We start from the raw sequence: 13428 nt of genomic DNA on the forward strand, positions 1-13428 counted from the left end.
TAAACATCCTGCTGTTCTACCCATAACCACGTCATTCTATTTTATTTCTGTTCATCTGCCAAGACTGCATTCTCTTTAATTAATACAAATTTTGTTGCTTTCCAGTATCTTCTCTTCTCCATTTTATCACTCTCAGATATGTGCACTCAATTTTTCCCCCCCTTTTTCTGATTAAGCAACTAGAATATTCTAATGAGAAACTGGACTTACAATAGAAAAATATATAGAAATACATTGTTACATTCTTCATGCTGCTTAACAAACATTTCTCAAGACACAAATGAAATATGTTCGTTGTTGAAGGTTTCTTGTTTTCCCCAATTAGCATTTTATCTATATTCCTACTGCTTTCCTTCGCAATGGATGAAGCATAAACTATTCTTCAGAGAAAGACATGAACTTTTTTCTAAATTCAGATCAAATGAAGCTGAATTTTTAAATCATTTAAATAAATCGATTAGTTGCATTTTTAATTAACCATAAAAACTAGTGTTACGTGTTTTCAATTCATCCTAGCTGTAAATTTCCATTGTGAATATTCAAACTAAGAATTGCTTATGTTAAACTTGGTGAAACTTTCTGCATGCTTTTGGTAACAGCTGGAGCAGTCACAGTGCTGTTAAATTTTCTCTGAATCAGTTTTTGTTACTACTATATAAAAATTTTTTTATATACATATAATTTTCATTTCTCTGTTGCATATTCCCTTGACTCATTTCCCTTCCTTCACCTCACCACTTTTGATTGCCTTTTGTAAAGGCACTGTCATGATGTTTAAGAGCGAAGGTGCCAGGAGAAGTTTACTGACCCAAAAATACCTTCTTTCTTAGATTTCACTGAGGTCATATAAGGTGTCACTCTGCTCCTATGCTGAATTTAGAGCAGTCCCAGTAATAATGCCAGAAAACAAACTCGGTACCTAGTTCTGCAGGTAACAGAGACATCACATAACAGAAAAGAGAAACTTTCAGCCCACCTGTCTCAGGACAGTGGGAACAGAAATCGCTTGCTATGTTCCCACTGGATTTATGCCTAAAGGGGAGGAAGAGGGCCCCACTGTCAAGTTTGTGGTGCTATGTCTGTGTCCCTTCTCAGCCAAAAATAACCCCTTCATGTAGCCAGGATTAACCTTTTAGTGAAAGGATTTGTCAGTCACTATTTATTGAGCCAGGTAAAAGCTTTCCCCTGTGGAGCTGCCTGCTTTTAAACAGGAATGAAGGCCAACTGCATGTGGATAAGTTGTGTCCTGCTACTTCTCAGAAGATGGTGCTGTAGGACAGACCCCTGTGTCAGCCCACAGTGCTGTCCTAGCACTGACCTCTCCTTGGTAATGTGGCTGACTAACTGTTCCTTTTGCATTTTGCTCGTTATGTTAATATAATTGTTGCTCCACGAAGTAGCACCAAAGCATCACCGTTCCTTTCTGAGAAGCAGTAAACATCTGGAAACCAGTGTTGTAACTGGACCTGTGATAAAATGGTTGCTGCAGCATTGTAAATGCCAGGTGTGTTGCAGTGGTTTTCATCTACAAAACAGTGCAATGATCAAAACACCGATGCAGGACTGATTTCCAAAAGGAGTGACATTTGTGCCATGTAGCACATGTTGGGATTTTGACATTACCTTAGAACTGTGGACTGGGTTCAGGCCTGGGCATGCTGCAGACACTGAACAGAGATGCATTTACTCTATGCTAATATCTAGCTACTTCTGGAATAAAAATTCCAGCAGATTAATGTTCCTAGTTATTTTGTTGCAAATGTCATTTGGGAAAGCAAATTCATTTCTGTATCTGTGCTCTGGCTTGACTCAACATCTTGACTGATGTTTTCCATTTTCTTCAAGCTGCCCACACCTACTGCACTGTTCAGAATTAATGGACAGAAAAAGGCAGAAACGTGTGTCCAAGAAAGACACTGGTTCAGCGAGGTGGCAAGGCCCACCTGCAATGAAGGAGCCTCCTAAGTCTGTACAGGAGGTCACAGTGATGAACTTGCTCTCTACAGAGGAAACCTTGGGCTTTCCTTTTCCTATGGGCTAGTCAGGTATTGTAACAGCTCACCGAGACAATCTAAAACTCCTATCTGGCCCTCCTACAGAAGAGGATACATACAACCTAAAGGGTATGTGCATGTGTTCCAGAGAGACCTTATAGAAAGGTATTGCTGACTGTGTGAACCTTGGAAAAATTTTGGACCTGTGGTAAATGAGGCATTCATCTACTGCACGTCTGTTCCTCTAGCACAGACAGAGGTTATGTAGGAGGCTAACAGGAAAGCAGAGGTTTTAATCATTAAGGCTTAAGATGCAGAGTCAAAATGCTGCCAGTGATGGAAGGTTGTATTTGTGGCATCGTGCCAGCATGCTGATACATCAGTGTTGGAATATGTGGAATACCTGTGTGACAGCTTTCACAAAGTCACACATCAAATCATGGGCACACATGAGTGCCTTCAAAAAATAGCTTTTGAAAAACCTGTTTTCCTCTGGCTACATGTTCAAATTCTGTGAATGGATCATGTTATATAATCACATTTATAAATGGATCTATAAATGGATCACATTACATACTCCCACTTATAAATAAAATCTAAATAAAGGAAATGGAGTGCTACAATGGAAAACTGGAAGAAATATGCATCATATATCCAGAGTCATAGTTTGTAATAGAACAGATGGACAAGCATCTCTTCCCAGGCTGTTCTTCTCCCATTTGCAGTTATGGTGATGTGGCGTGCTAAGAATATATAGCAGTCTGATCATTTTTAATATTTTTGTCAAAAGAATACAACTGTGCTTGTAAGGAAAATCATGTCAGATCAGAATTTTGTCAACAAATGTTATTTGGGGAAAAAACCATAGGATTTGGCTTTGCACTGAGCAGCACTCTTCTTGTTTGTCTAGAGATACATGAAGAGTGAAGAAGGTAGAATTAATTTTTTCCTCATTTGTTTTCAACATGATTGGTTGGTGAGGTGCACAGATAAATGTCCCAGGGCAGCCAAACTGAGGGAGTCTCACCAGCTCCCATTCAGCAAATAGAAAGAACCAAGGGAGAGAAATGGTGTGTGAACATCAGACCAGTGAAGCTCAGGAGAGCAGACAATACCAGAAGGACCTGAGGTCACACTAGCCAGCTTGCATTTTGCTTGCTTCCAGTTCCTGTTTTAAATGATGCTACAGAAAACATGAATTTAAGGCCCATCCCAAACCCAAGGGGAATGAGTATTTAAAAAAAAAAAAAAGTATGACTAATTTTAACTTGAGAAATGCAATGATGAAGTACTGAAATTTTCTCACCACAAATCCAAAGGTATCTACTTGAGTCTTGCCAGCTAAATGCTGAGGGTTTCTCACACCAGGGTATTTAGATAGACTAATACTGCTTTGGCAGTATTAGTTTAAGTGTAATGAGTTAAAACTGTACCTTGACCATAAGTGCCTGGAAAACACATAAGGTGATGGATGACTTCTTTGTTTTACAGCATGTAAAATATGTCTGCATAAAGATTACAACATCTATTTGTTTTCCTGTCATGAAACTTTGGAAGGCATGGAGACTCCAGTTTGCAAATGAGCCTCTGACATTGTCAATCCCAGTGTGAATCTGCTCATGACATAAACACAGTGAGAACAAAATTGATCTTAATTATTGAATCAAATACTACCAGACCTCTGTCTATGGATGCGTCCTTTTTTTTTTTTTTTTTTTTACATACCCTGAACTGGGATCCAGAATGTTCCAGTGATCCAGATCACTGGAGGAGCATTAATTTGCACTACCTGAGGATGTAGACCATCAGACAGTAGGAATGTCAGCACTCATAGAGTTTTAACTAACCCGTTATACAAAAGAAGCAGATAATTGTTTCAGGTAACAGCTAACTACAGGCTAAAATAGTGGTGCACTCGATCTGTTACTGCTCCGTATAAACTCTTCCCATTACATACTTGTGTAGAAAATATGAGTCAATAACTACTGATCTTCAGTCTTTATATGGTAATAATATTTGACAGAATCCTTACCCGTGAAGGTGTACTAACTTGCAGAATTATACCAATTTCTGTCTCTCACATCCTCTTGACTCTTCTCTGCCTTTTCCTAATCCATCACTACTCTTTAGTCCTTCTGTTGCTTCAAATGATTCTTCTCTAAAAATATGAGAGATGAAGTTTTTCTTATTTTAATCACTGCTTTTTCAAATGCAATCTTCTCTTCCAGTGGATGGTTCTGTAGTACCAAATATGTGCTGATAAAATGCATGTACACGTAACATCCTGAGTTTGTTCATGGTGATAGGATCCAGAGAACTAAGTGGGATAAAGGGCCTTACATATCTAGGTCAGCAGTGTGAATATAAGTAGGTCAGTAAAGAGGAAAGTAGGTTACCCCATTGTTATGTGGGTGAGGGGTGCCAAACCACTTCTTGGGTGCATTTCCAGATCACCGTAAAATAGCATCATGACTGACACTGACATTGACTAGTGTCGCCCCTGGCAATCTCTACAGAGATGTCAAGAAATAAATGGACAAGGAAACAAAACTGTCCTGTCACATGGGAGAGGACATACCCAGGTCTCAACTCGGGCATATTGGGAGGGCAGCAAGCAGCCTTGGTGGTGAAGCTTGTGCTTTTCTATCTACTCTGTGTCTGATTAATGGACAGAAAAATGACTTCACTTTCTAGGGCTTTATTCTGACACATTTCATCAGCAAGATCACTTGTTAACACATATAAGACATACAGTTTTATCCTATTATGTCAGAATAAATTGCAGCCCGCAGGCCTGATTCTCTGCCCTATTATGCCAGTTTTACGCTGGCGCAATTTCACTAAGCACAAACAAGCTCCACCAGAATAAAACCAGCACAACAGCATGGAGATGCAGTGCCTTTGTCTTCCAGAGAATGGAAAATAATGCTCTAAGACTTTGTTGCATTAATAGCAGCATCTATGGTGAAAAGTAAGGCCCAAAGATGCAGTTTGAAGCTAGGCTATTCCTACAGAAAGAAACAGAAAGACTTGGGCATGGTATTTATGCAGTAGGTGCATTATAGCAGGTTCTGATTTGGATTTTTCTGACTTCCATGGTATAGCCTTGGGTGGTGTCGGTTACATGAGGAAATGATGACCAGGTCTCATAGCTGTACCAGGCTGATAACCATTTAAAGCAACACCCTCCTTTAGCTCTGGGTCCCTTCACATCTCAGCTCTGTTTGAAAGCATTCCCCAAAGTATTTGGAAGAAGGTTCTTCTGTGGTATCTACTCTGTGGTTTGCTTTTGAAGAAGCAGCTAATCTGAAAGTAGTAAGGGAGTGCAAAACAGATGTGATGTGGTGTTTTGTAAGAGCAAAGTGTCCTGCAAAGTGCTACCAGTTGTTTTCTTATTAGGGTCTTCAGAAGCATGTGAGGATGAGCAATGTCTGAATTTGTAAAACAAGTCCAGAAGTCTGTCTTGGTTTCCTAAATTCCTCCAGACCTTGTGCAGCCAGGGAACTTGAAGGCTTTTGTACTTCATTGTTCACATTCTTCCAGTGTGCTGTCTCCCTGTCCAGAATGATTAGGTTGTAAAATCAAATTGTAATGGATTTTTGTGTGTATGGGATTATATGGGTTTATATCCCAGCTTTTAACTGATTTATTTTTAAGTATAGATGCATGTGAGGTTTGAGCCATTTGACACCTGCAGTGAGCCCTAGATCACTCGCAATGTCTTCTATGATGGTTTGACAACAGGAGTAACTGAACAGCATATACAGAATGGGAGAATGGCAAATGCCATGTTAAGCGAAGACAAAATATAAATGACTTCAATGGTCTCAGCTATTTAAAAAGTATGCTGAAAAGAAAGTAGAGTGCTACTGGGTATTTTTTGTAAGCATTTCTTCTCACCCCGTCTTATCTGATTACTTCAATAGTTTTTGTCTTTCTTTCTTTACTTTGTTCTAGCCCTATCTTAGGGGTGCAGAGCTCTTACAAATATCAGAAGAGCTACTATTATCTGACCTTCCTGGGTGCAGCGTAACATGTGATCCAAGAACATCCTTCCTCTCTATTTCCCATCTCTCTAGATAACAGCTTTCTGAAGAATTCAATTCAGTTATTACGCAGTGCTTTTAAAACCCTGCTTCTTCCTTTTCTGGGGGTTGGACGCCACTGGTATTTTTAAATTAGTGTGATTCCTTTACATGTTATGAATTATTTGTTGGTGTGTGCATGGTTCTTGCATGGTATAAAGAAGATATAACTCAACTAAATCTAAGATAAGAGTAACTGAACGTGTCTGCTTGGAAATGGCAGTATTTGTGTCAGTCACTTAAAGGCTGACAATATAGCTACTACATTCTATAATGTGCATATATGAATTAGCTTTGCAAGCAAATTTTTAGTTCCAGATACAAAATGTCAGAGAACTTAAACAGATAAAGTACCCAAATTCATTATAAAGTAGGCAAGCAATATGAATTTCTCTGCCTTTTATCTCTTCATTTACTGTAACTTGTAACTCATTTACTGTAGCTTGTAACTCAGCGCAACAGGGGTTACTTTTGCAGACGTACACTGATGCCCAGGACTCCTCCCTGAACTGGAGTCCATCCCTGGACTGTGTCTCTCCTCTTCAGCTCACTTATCTGTGTACACCACTGTTTATTTTCCAGTTCATTTTGGATATTGGATACTGGTTAGCAAATCAATTGTAAAGAAGTCTTCCTAGCAGGCAGGACTTTATGGCACGTTAAACTATTGCTGAATAACTATAAAGTGTGCTTTGAATCAGTACATTTATCAAAGTTCTGAAAGGCAGAATTGCATCTTCATATGGGTGTATTTCACACACTTACACCTTGCCCTTCTGTGTTAAATGCCTTTGTGCATGTGATTTCCTTGTACGCTAGATATTTAGCACGTGCTGAATCAAAGGGAGGGCAGCAATGTTGTAAGTCAGCACAAAGGAACTTCAGTGGGAAAGGAAAACTTTGTATATCTGGCAGCCATTTCAAGTAGGCATTATGAGAAAAACAGGCTTTGAACACTTCTTAGGCAGTTTTACAAGGTAACAGAATGATACACAATCATTCATACATATTTCTCTACCACCATACAATCATCTGCTGGAAATCCACTTTTTTTTTTTTTTTTTTGTATCCTCATAATATCTGTGAATAATATGAAATGGTGAAGAACAGTGAAGTTGCTGGACTAGCATATGTATATCAGGACTACAGAACAAATCTGAGCAAAATAATGATTATGTTTTCGTTAGGTCATTTTCTCAATGTCCTTCTAGTTGGCTGTGCAGTGTTTTGCTTGAACAAAGAGAGGAACTTAATCCAACCCCTACCATCAGTAATGCTAGATATCAGTTTCTTGATACAGCATTTTTGTTTTATCACTATCTCTGTCCGGTCACATATCAGTATGTCTTTTTCATAACAGTTATTGGGGAAAATTACTCATTTGAGAGGGACCTTCCTTGTTATTGACATGGCAAAACCCTTATGCAGAAATCTACTGTGTGATCTCAAGTACTACGATTGCGAATTGCACACAAAATTTGAAGACTTTAATTTGCAGTTAGTGCAGAGCTTAGATAACAATTTGCAACATGCTATTCCTGAGGCTTGGAAAAATCCTGGTCACTCAGCCTCAGTAAGTGCATTTGCAAAGAATGGTTGCTTGTATTCACCTAGAAGCTTCAGGAGTGTCGTGAGAACTGGTTGTTCAATGTTTGCAAAAGGATCTGATAATTAGATATGCTCCAGGCTGCTTGTGTCCTGTACATAAAGCATTAGATTATCTTAATACAGAATTAAAAGGCTTCCTGTCTCCAGGGACTGTTACCCTAGATGTAATGCAAACTTGTGAAATTAATGCCCAGAAAGCACAATTAGATTATGTGGTTTGCATAACTGCCTTGAAAGCATGTGGTCCCCCTAGTGAGAAAAAGCAAAGTCTCTCAGTAGGCAGAAGTGGGTAGAGGTGTCATATATTTGTTTCTTACTTCTTGATACTTCCCACCATTTTTGTTTTATCTCAAGTAGTACTCAGAAGCTATAGTTGGAGCCTTTTGGAGTTAAACTCATTAGCCTTTGCTGTTCTTGGTTCAGAGACTCTACCATTGAGGAGAATTGTGCTAACATACTTGACACTACAGGCTTTGCTTCAAGCTGCCTCTTGTCAAACCAAACTTTGAAAATGTGGGTAAAATGTGCTCAAACCAGGTACCTCCTCTTGTAACCATTTAGAATCATGTGGATGGAGTTCCCCGGAAAAAAAAAAACAACAAACAAACAACACACTACTGATTCTTAATATTTGCATTTATATCTATCTATCCATATTTAATTATATCTATATATAATTAATAGCAATTTGCTTGAGAACTGAAAAGAAGGAAAGTCTAAATTTATAATGATGTGAGTCTGAGAGAGAGAGAGAGAAAATAAAAAGCAAAAATCCCATAGGGCATAAACTTCGGGATTTCAAACTCAAGCCAACATGCAATATTTAAGGCTGGTGCTTTTCAAGAGCTTCCAAAACATGTACAAGACAGAAAAGGAAATACACAGTCAAATCTTGACAGGTTTATTCAACAAATGCAGTCAGCTGGCTACAATTGATGAGACTGTGGTCCATTGCAAGAAGAATCTTGCTGGAATTCTGCAAGGAAATGAGCCTGAACCAGTTGGAGAAGAGAAATCATCTGTTCTGATGGGTTACTTCTGGATCTTTGTTGCATTCTCCCTATAAACTTCTGTTATATTTTCCTACAGTCATTCCCCCTTCCCAAAACAGTACAAGCAGCTCCTTTTTCTGTCCCCGTCTCCTCCATTATAACTTTACCATAAAAAACTTCTTCAGTCAAAGTTTCCACTATCTCAATCTCCCTCCCAGGTCTTCTACCTTTATTTATAACAGCAGCTGAGAAGAAAGCTGCTGTTGTGGCTTTTCCAGAATCCGTACAAAATTTGCTGTTTAGGCTACCAACTACACTGGCGCTGGTTGGCGAAAAAATCCCTTCAGAGCAAATAAACCAAATGGCAATGGCAGACTTCTTATTAGTTGCAGCATTAATGTGGCTACTTCTCTAGATCCTTAAGAATTTTACACTAAATGTAGACAGCTTGAGATCTCTTCCACTACATTTGTTCAAAATAATGAAGAAATTGATAAGCAGGCAGATAGACTGCAGTCTTGTTTCATTAGGAGCCAGACTGAAAGCAAATAAAAAGTGTTTTTTAAAATCTTATCGTTTGTGTTTTGTGGTTAACAGATCTGGATTTTATATTATTTTTGACATGGGTCCATTTTTATGATATACTTCATAATATAATGGTATCGAAGAGGACTAAGGCCAGGAGCTAAGGCATAAATCAGTTGTCACATCAACTTCCATATAGCCCAAGAGATATGATGCTGTGTTCTAAATAAAACTGACTTAAAACCCCTCGGTCACAAATTAATATGCTCAACTGACTTGAGGTTAAAAAAAAAAACAAGAAAGGCAGGGAATGTGTGCTGGTCAGTCTCAACCCATGAGAACCATCAGTAGCATCCAATTCTAAGTACAGAAATTCTTTTACTTAGCATCATCTTAACACAGTCTGTTCTTCCTCTCTGCTCCCATGCATAAAAAGTGTCAAAGTTTTTCACACAATTCAGCCTCATAAGTAAAACACATCAGAAGTAGATTTCTTTATTGCTTGGTCTTCATTCCCAAAAGCAGTGTACGCTTATCTTTGCCTCCTCTTTTTTTTAAAAAAGACATCATACCTAATGGCTCTCTGGAAGTGCATGTTTCTCAACTAGCCCTATGTGATCAGCCTTCTCACCAGCAGACCCCCCCCCCCCATGTGGCCTGAGATGTTCATTTGGACTTTGAACAAATCTGCTGGAATGTCAAATGATTAAGCAATCATTTGACAATTTCCATTTTCACCACTTCAGAAGGAGACACAAGCTGAATCTTCACGTAATACTCATCTTACAAGAAAGAGAAGAAAAAGTAGCTTCTTCCAAAGGAAGCTTCAAAATCTCTCTCTGAGGAGGGACAAACTTGCTATCTATGAATATGTGAGATTCATGGGAGATCACAGAATGGTGTGAGTTGGAAGGGACCTTAAAGATCACCTTGTTCTAACCCTCCTGCCATGGGCACTTAACTAGATCAAATTGTCCAAGCCTCCATCCAACCTGGCTTTGAACTCTTCCAGGGATGGAGAATCCACAGATTCTCTGGGCAACCTGTTCCAGTGTCTTACCACCATCATAGTGAAGAATTTCTTCCTTATACATAATCTAAATCTACTCTTTCAGTCTAAAGCTGTTACTTCTTATTCTATCACTACACTTCCTGATGAAGAGCCTTTCTGCTTTCCTATTCATCCCCTTTGGGCACTGGAATTCTGTTCTCAGGTCTCTTTGAAGCCTTCTCCAAGCTGAACAAGCCCAGCTCTTATAGCATGTCTTCATAGGAGAGATGCTCCAGCCCTCTTTTCATCCTCATGGCCCTCCTCTGGTCGTGTTCCTACAGATCCATGTATTTCTTGTGCTGTGTGCCCCAGAGCTGAATGCATACTCCAGGTGGGGGTCTCATTGGTGTGGGTTCCATGAGAGCAGAACAGAGCAAGACAATCACCTCCTTCTGTCTGATAGCTTTACTTCTTTTGATGCAGCCCAAGTTATGTTTGGATTTCTGGAGAAGGAAAACACCTGAAAAGAAATTTAATTTAGAATACGTTACTTAAGCTTTAATAAATAGATATGAACTGACAATGAATGTCTGTAGCCTCATTATTCAAAGATTTCTAATTGATGGAATGATAAGATATTGAAGGATTAGAACTGCAAAGGAGACAAAAACATAGTAAATGAAGCTCAATGAATGTAAGGGGAAGATAAAATACAATCACCAAATGCCTGTGCCTGCTGGCCTAACATCTTGAACTCATGCTCTCACTCTGACTTCTCTGCCTGACTCAGATGCTGAAGGCTCAGCTGGCAAGTGCCTGCTGTGAGTCACTGTGTACAGAACTACCCCTTTGTGGGGAGATGGATGTGTGAAAAAATCCCAGTGTTGCCTAACTTAATTAGTCTATGCCATGAAGCACCATCTCTGTCATATTCGCATGGCCCTCATTTGTGGTCCTATGTACGATCCCCTGCTGCTGCTCAGGATGTTCTCTAATTACAGTATTGTCTGCAACTTTCAGCTTGTTCCTAGTTCCCTACCAAACTTCTTCAAATTCACCATCAACCCCTGTCAAACAGCAGCTTCTTCCTAAGCCTTGTCCCAGGAAGCTCCTGTGCTGGCAAGGACTTCATCAGAATTTCCAATAGAATTATTCACACGGCCCTGTCTTCCTCTGAAAATCAAAAAATAAATAGATTTCATGATGATGAATATCCTAGGAACCCTATGAAGGAAGGAAAACTATTAAACCAGCTGGTCTATTGCTAACCCCCCAAAGGTCTAGAATGATATTTACAGCATAAAACTAAAATGGAGGACCATGAAAATTGCGTCTTTGCCTTAATTCTGGATGGCTTGTTCTAAATAAGTAAAAGTAGATTTGTAGGTCACACATTACCAGACCCTAGACATTGTGTTTCGTGATTGCTTATTTTGCAAAGCAACAACACAAACTAGCACAACCCTTTAAAGGTTCTGTTCCTCATCAGGATTTAATTATAAAAATTCTGTATGCTGTAGAAATTTGTGGTCTGGGAATCAGTGGTACAGGCTTATTATATAAAAGGATACCAGCCTGCTTCTCAGACACATAACTCGACCCTTTTCTCTTCTTTAGCACTCTTCTGGAGCAACTGCTGGCAAGCAGGAAAAATAAATCATTGTTCCATAGATCCAAACGCCACAGTACATAGGAAAGAGCAATAGCATAATTTTCCTTTTGCAGAAAGAAATTCAGTCATGTATACTAGGTTAAGCTAGGACACTTGGCATACCTAGAAATCCTTTTATACATGCAGTCTTTTGCATCTCTATATTTTTCTATATCTAGCAGATAGTTATTATTTGCTTTTGTTTTGATTTGTCTCGTTTTTCTTCCAAGTAACCAGTGGCTTTTGAAATTCTTTTGGCCTTCTACTTTGCATGTACAAGTGTAGAGAGTTTGCATGGTACTTCTCCTACTTCTCTGCATTTCGTGTACTAGCAAGGTGCAGATACAGTTTGGAGAAACCTCCAAAGAAACTGTGTGTTTTCACATAAGCTTGTGTTGGCAGTTTAGGTCTGGACGCAAGAAGACATCTTAGTTCAAGAAAACACGTAGGCACATACTTCAGTTTTTTTTTTGGAGCCAGCAGTGGATCAATGTGAAAACCAAGTCACAACCACCTGGCTCTTCCATGACTTTGAATGTTAGTCTAGATGGGAAGGAGAGATGAAAACCTTGGAAATGACTAATAATATTATATGTTTTTACTGTGCCTCAGAACTTATGCCAAAAATGTGGGCCACATAATGTTGGTTGCACAAAGAAATAAGACCTTACTGTAGTCTTAGAAGGTTTTGTCTATGTGACAAATATATTTTTAAGAAATCACTGATTATGCATTTTAAACAAATACTTTAAACATGATTTGGTACCTATTAAGGACTCAAAGAGAAAATAATCTGCAATATTAGTAATATGACTTTGCTTCTATCCTTTCTTTACGAACAATACATACAGCTCTGAAATTGCAACAGAAATACAAATGCTCCCTTAAACAGCATGCTAATTTTATTAAGATGATGTACGTAAAAAATCACTGTCATATCATATAACAAATCCACCCCCTCGTTCTATTCAGAACATGCCAGATGCTACCAAGGGACAAAGAGAAGACTACTTTTTTTTTCCTTAGCAGTAGTGGGATAACAGATTCCTCTGAGAACTGGAATTGTATTCTGATCAGTAGAAGAGGAAGGGAAAATAAGAATGAGAACAGAAGCAAAGTGCTGACTCCTAAATTGTGAGAACACAGTCCATTTTAGGAGTTGTCTTGCAGGTTTGCACAAGCTAATAGAATAAGGCAAGTGGAGAGTCTGTAAACACCCTGCTGTGCAAGATAAGCTATGCTGTGACTGCTGTATCTTCCATTCCGATGATGATATCAGTGCTAGCAGAAATACTAGTCTTGGTTTGGTTTGGAGGGAGAAGTTGTTTCAGCAGTCCTGGCAGTTCTGCCACTTTAGATTTGAAAAATGATGATGGCTAAATGTGATAAAAGCTTGAGAAAGCCTTTGACATTGAGTCTCACCAGCCATTTTCCCGCCATTGTTTTGAGAATATGAATCTGTGCTACACTTCAAAGTTTTATATCTTTAAGTGAATTATTATCTCCAAAGAGCCCAGTGGCCTGCCTTTGCCTTGCATATAGGGAATTGTTAAGAAGAGCTTTAGGAAACTGTGGGATTAGG

General features: G+C 38.9%; 1 protein-coding gene across 1 annotated transcript in view; it reads left to right on the top strand.

Moving 5' to 3' along the window:
* SCAF8 (SR-related CTD associated factor 8) overlaps window positions 1-13428 on the top strand; it is a 145647-nt gene that overhangs the window by 94093 nt on the left and 38126 nt on the right. The gene's annotated exons all lie outside the window — the stretch shown is intronic.

The sequence above is a fragment of the Meleagris gallopavo genome, chromosome 2, assembly GCF_905368555.1.
Source record: "Meleagris gallopavo chromosome 2, MGAL_WU_HG_1.1, whole genome shotgun sequence".
Lineage (NCBI taxonomy): Eukaryota > Metazoa > Chordata > Aves > Galliformes > Phasianidae > Meleagris > Meleagris gallopavo.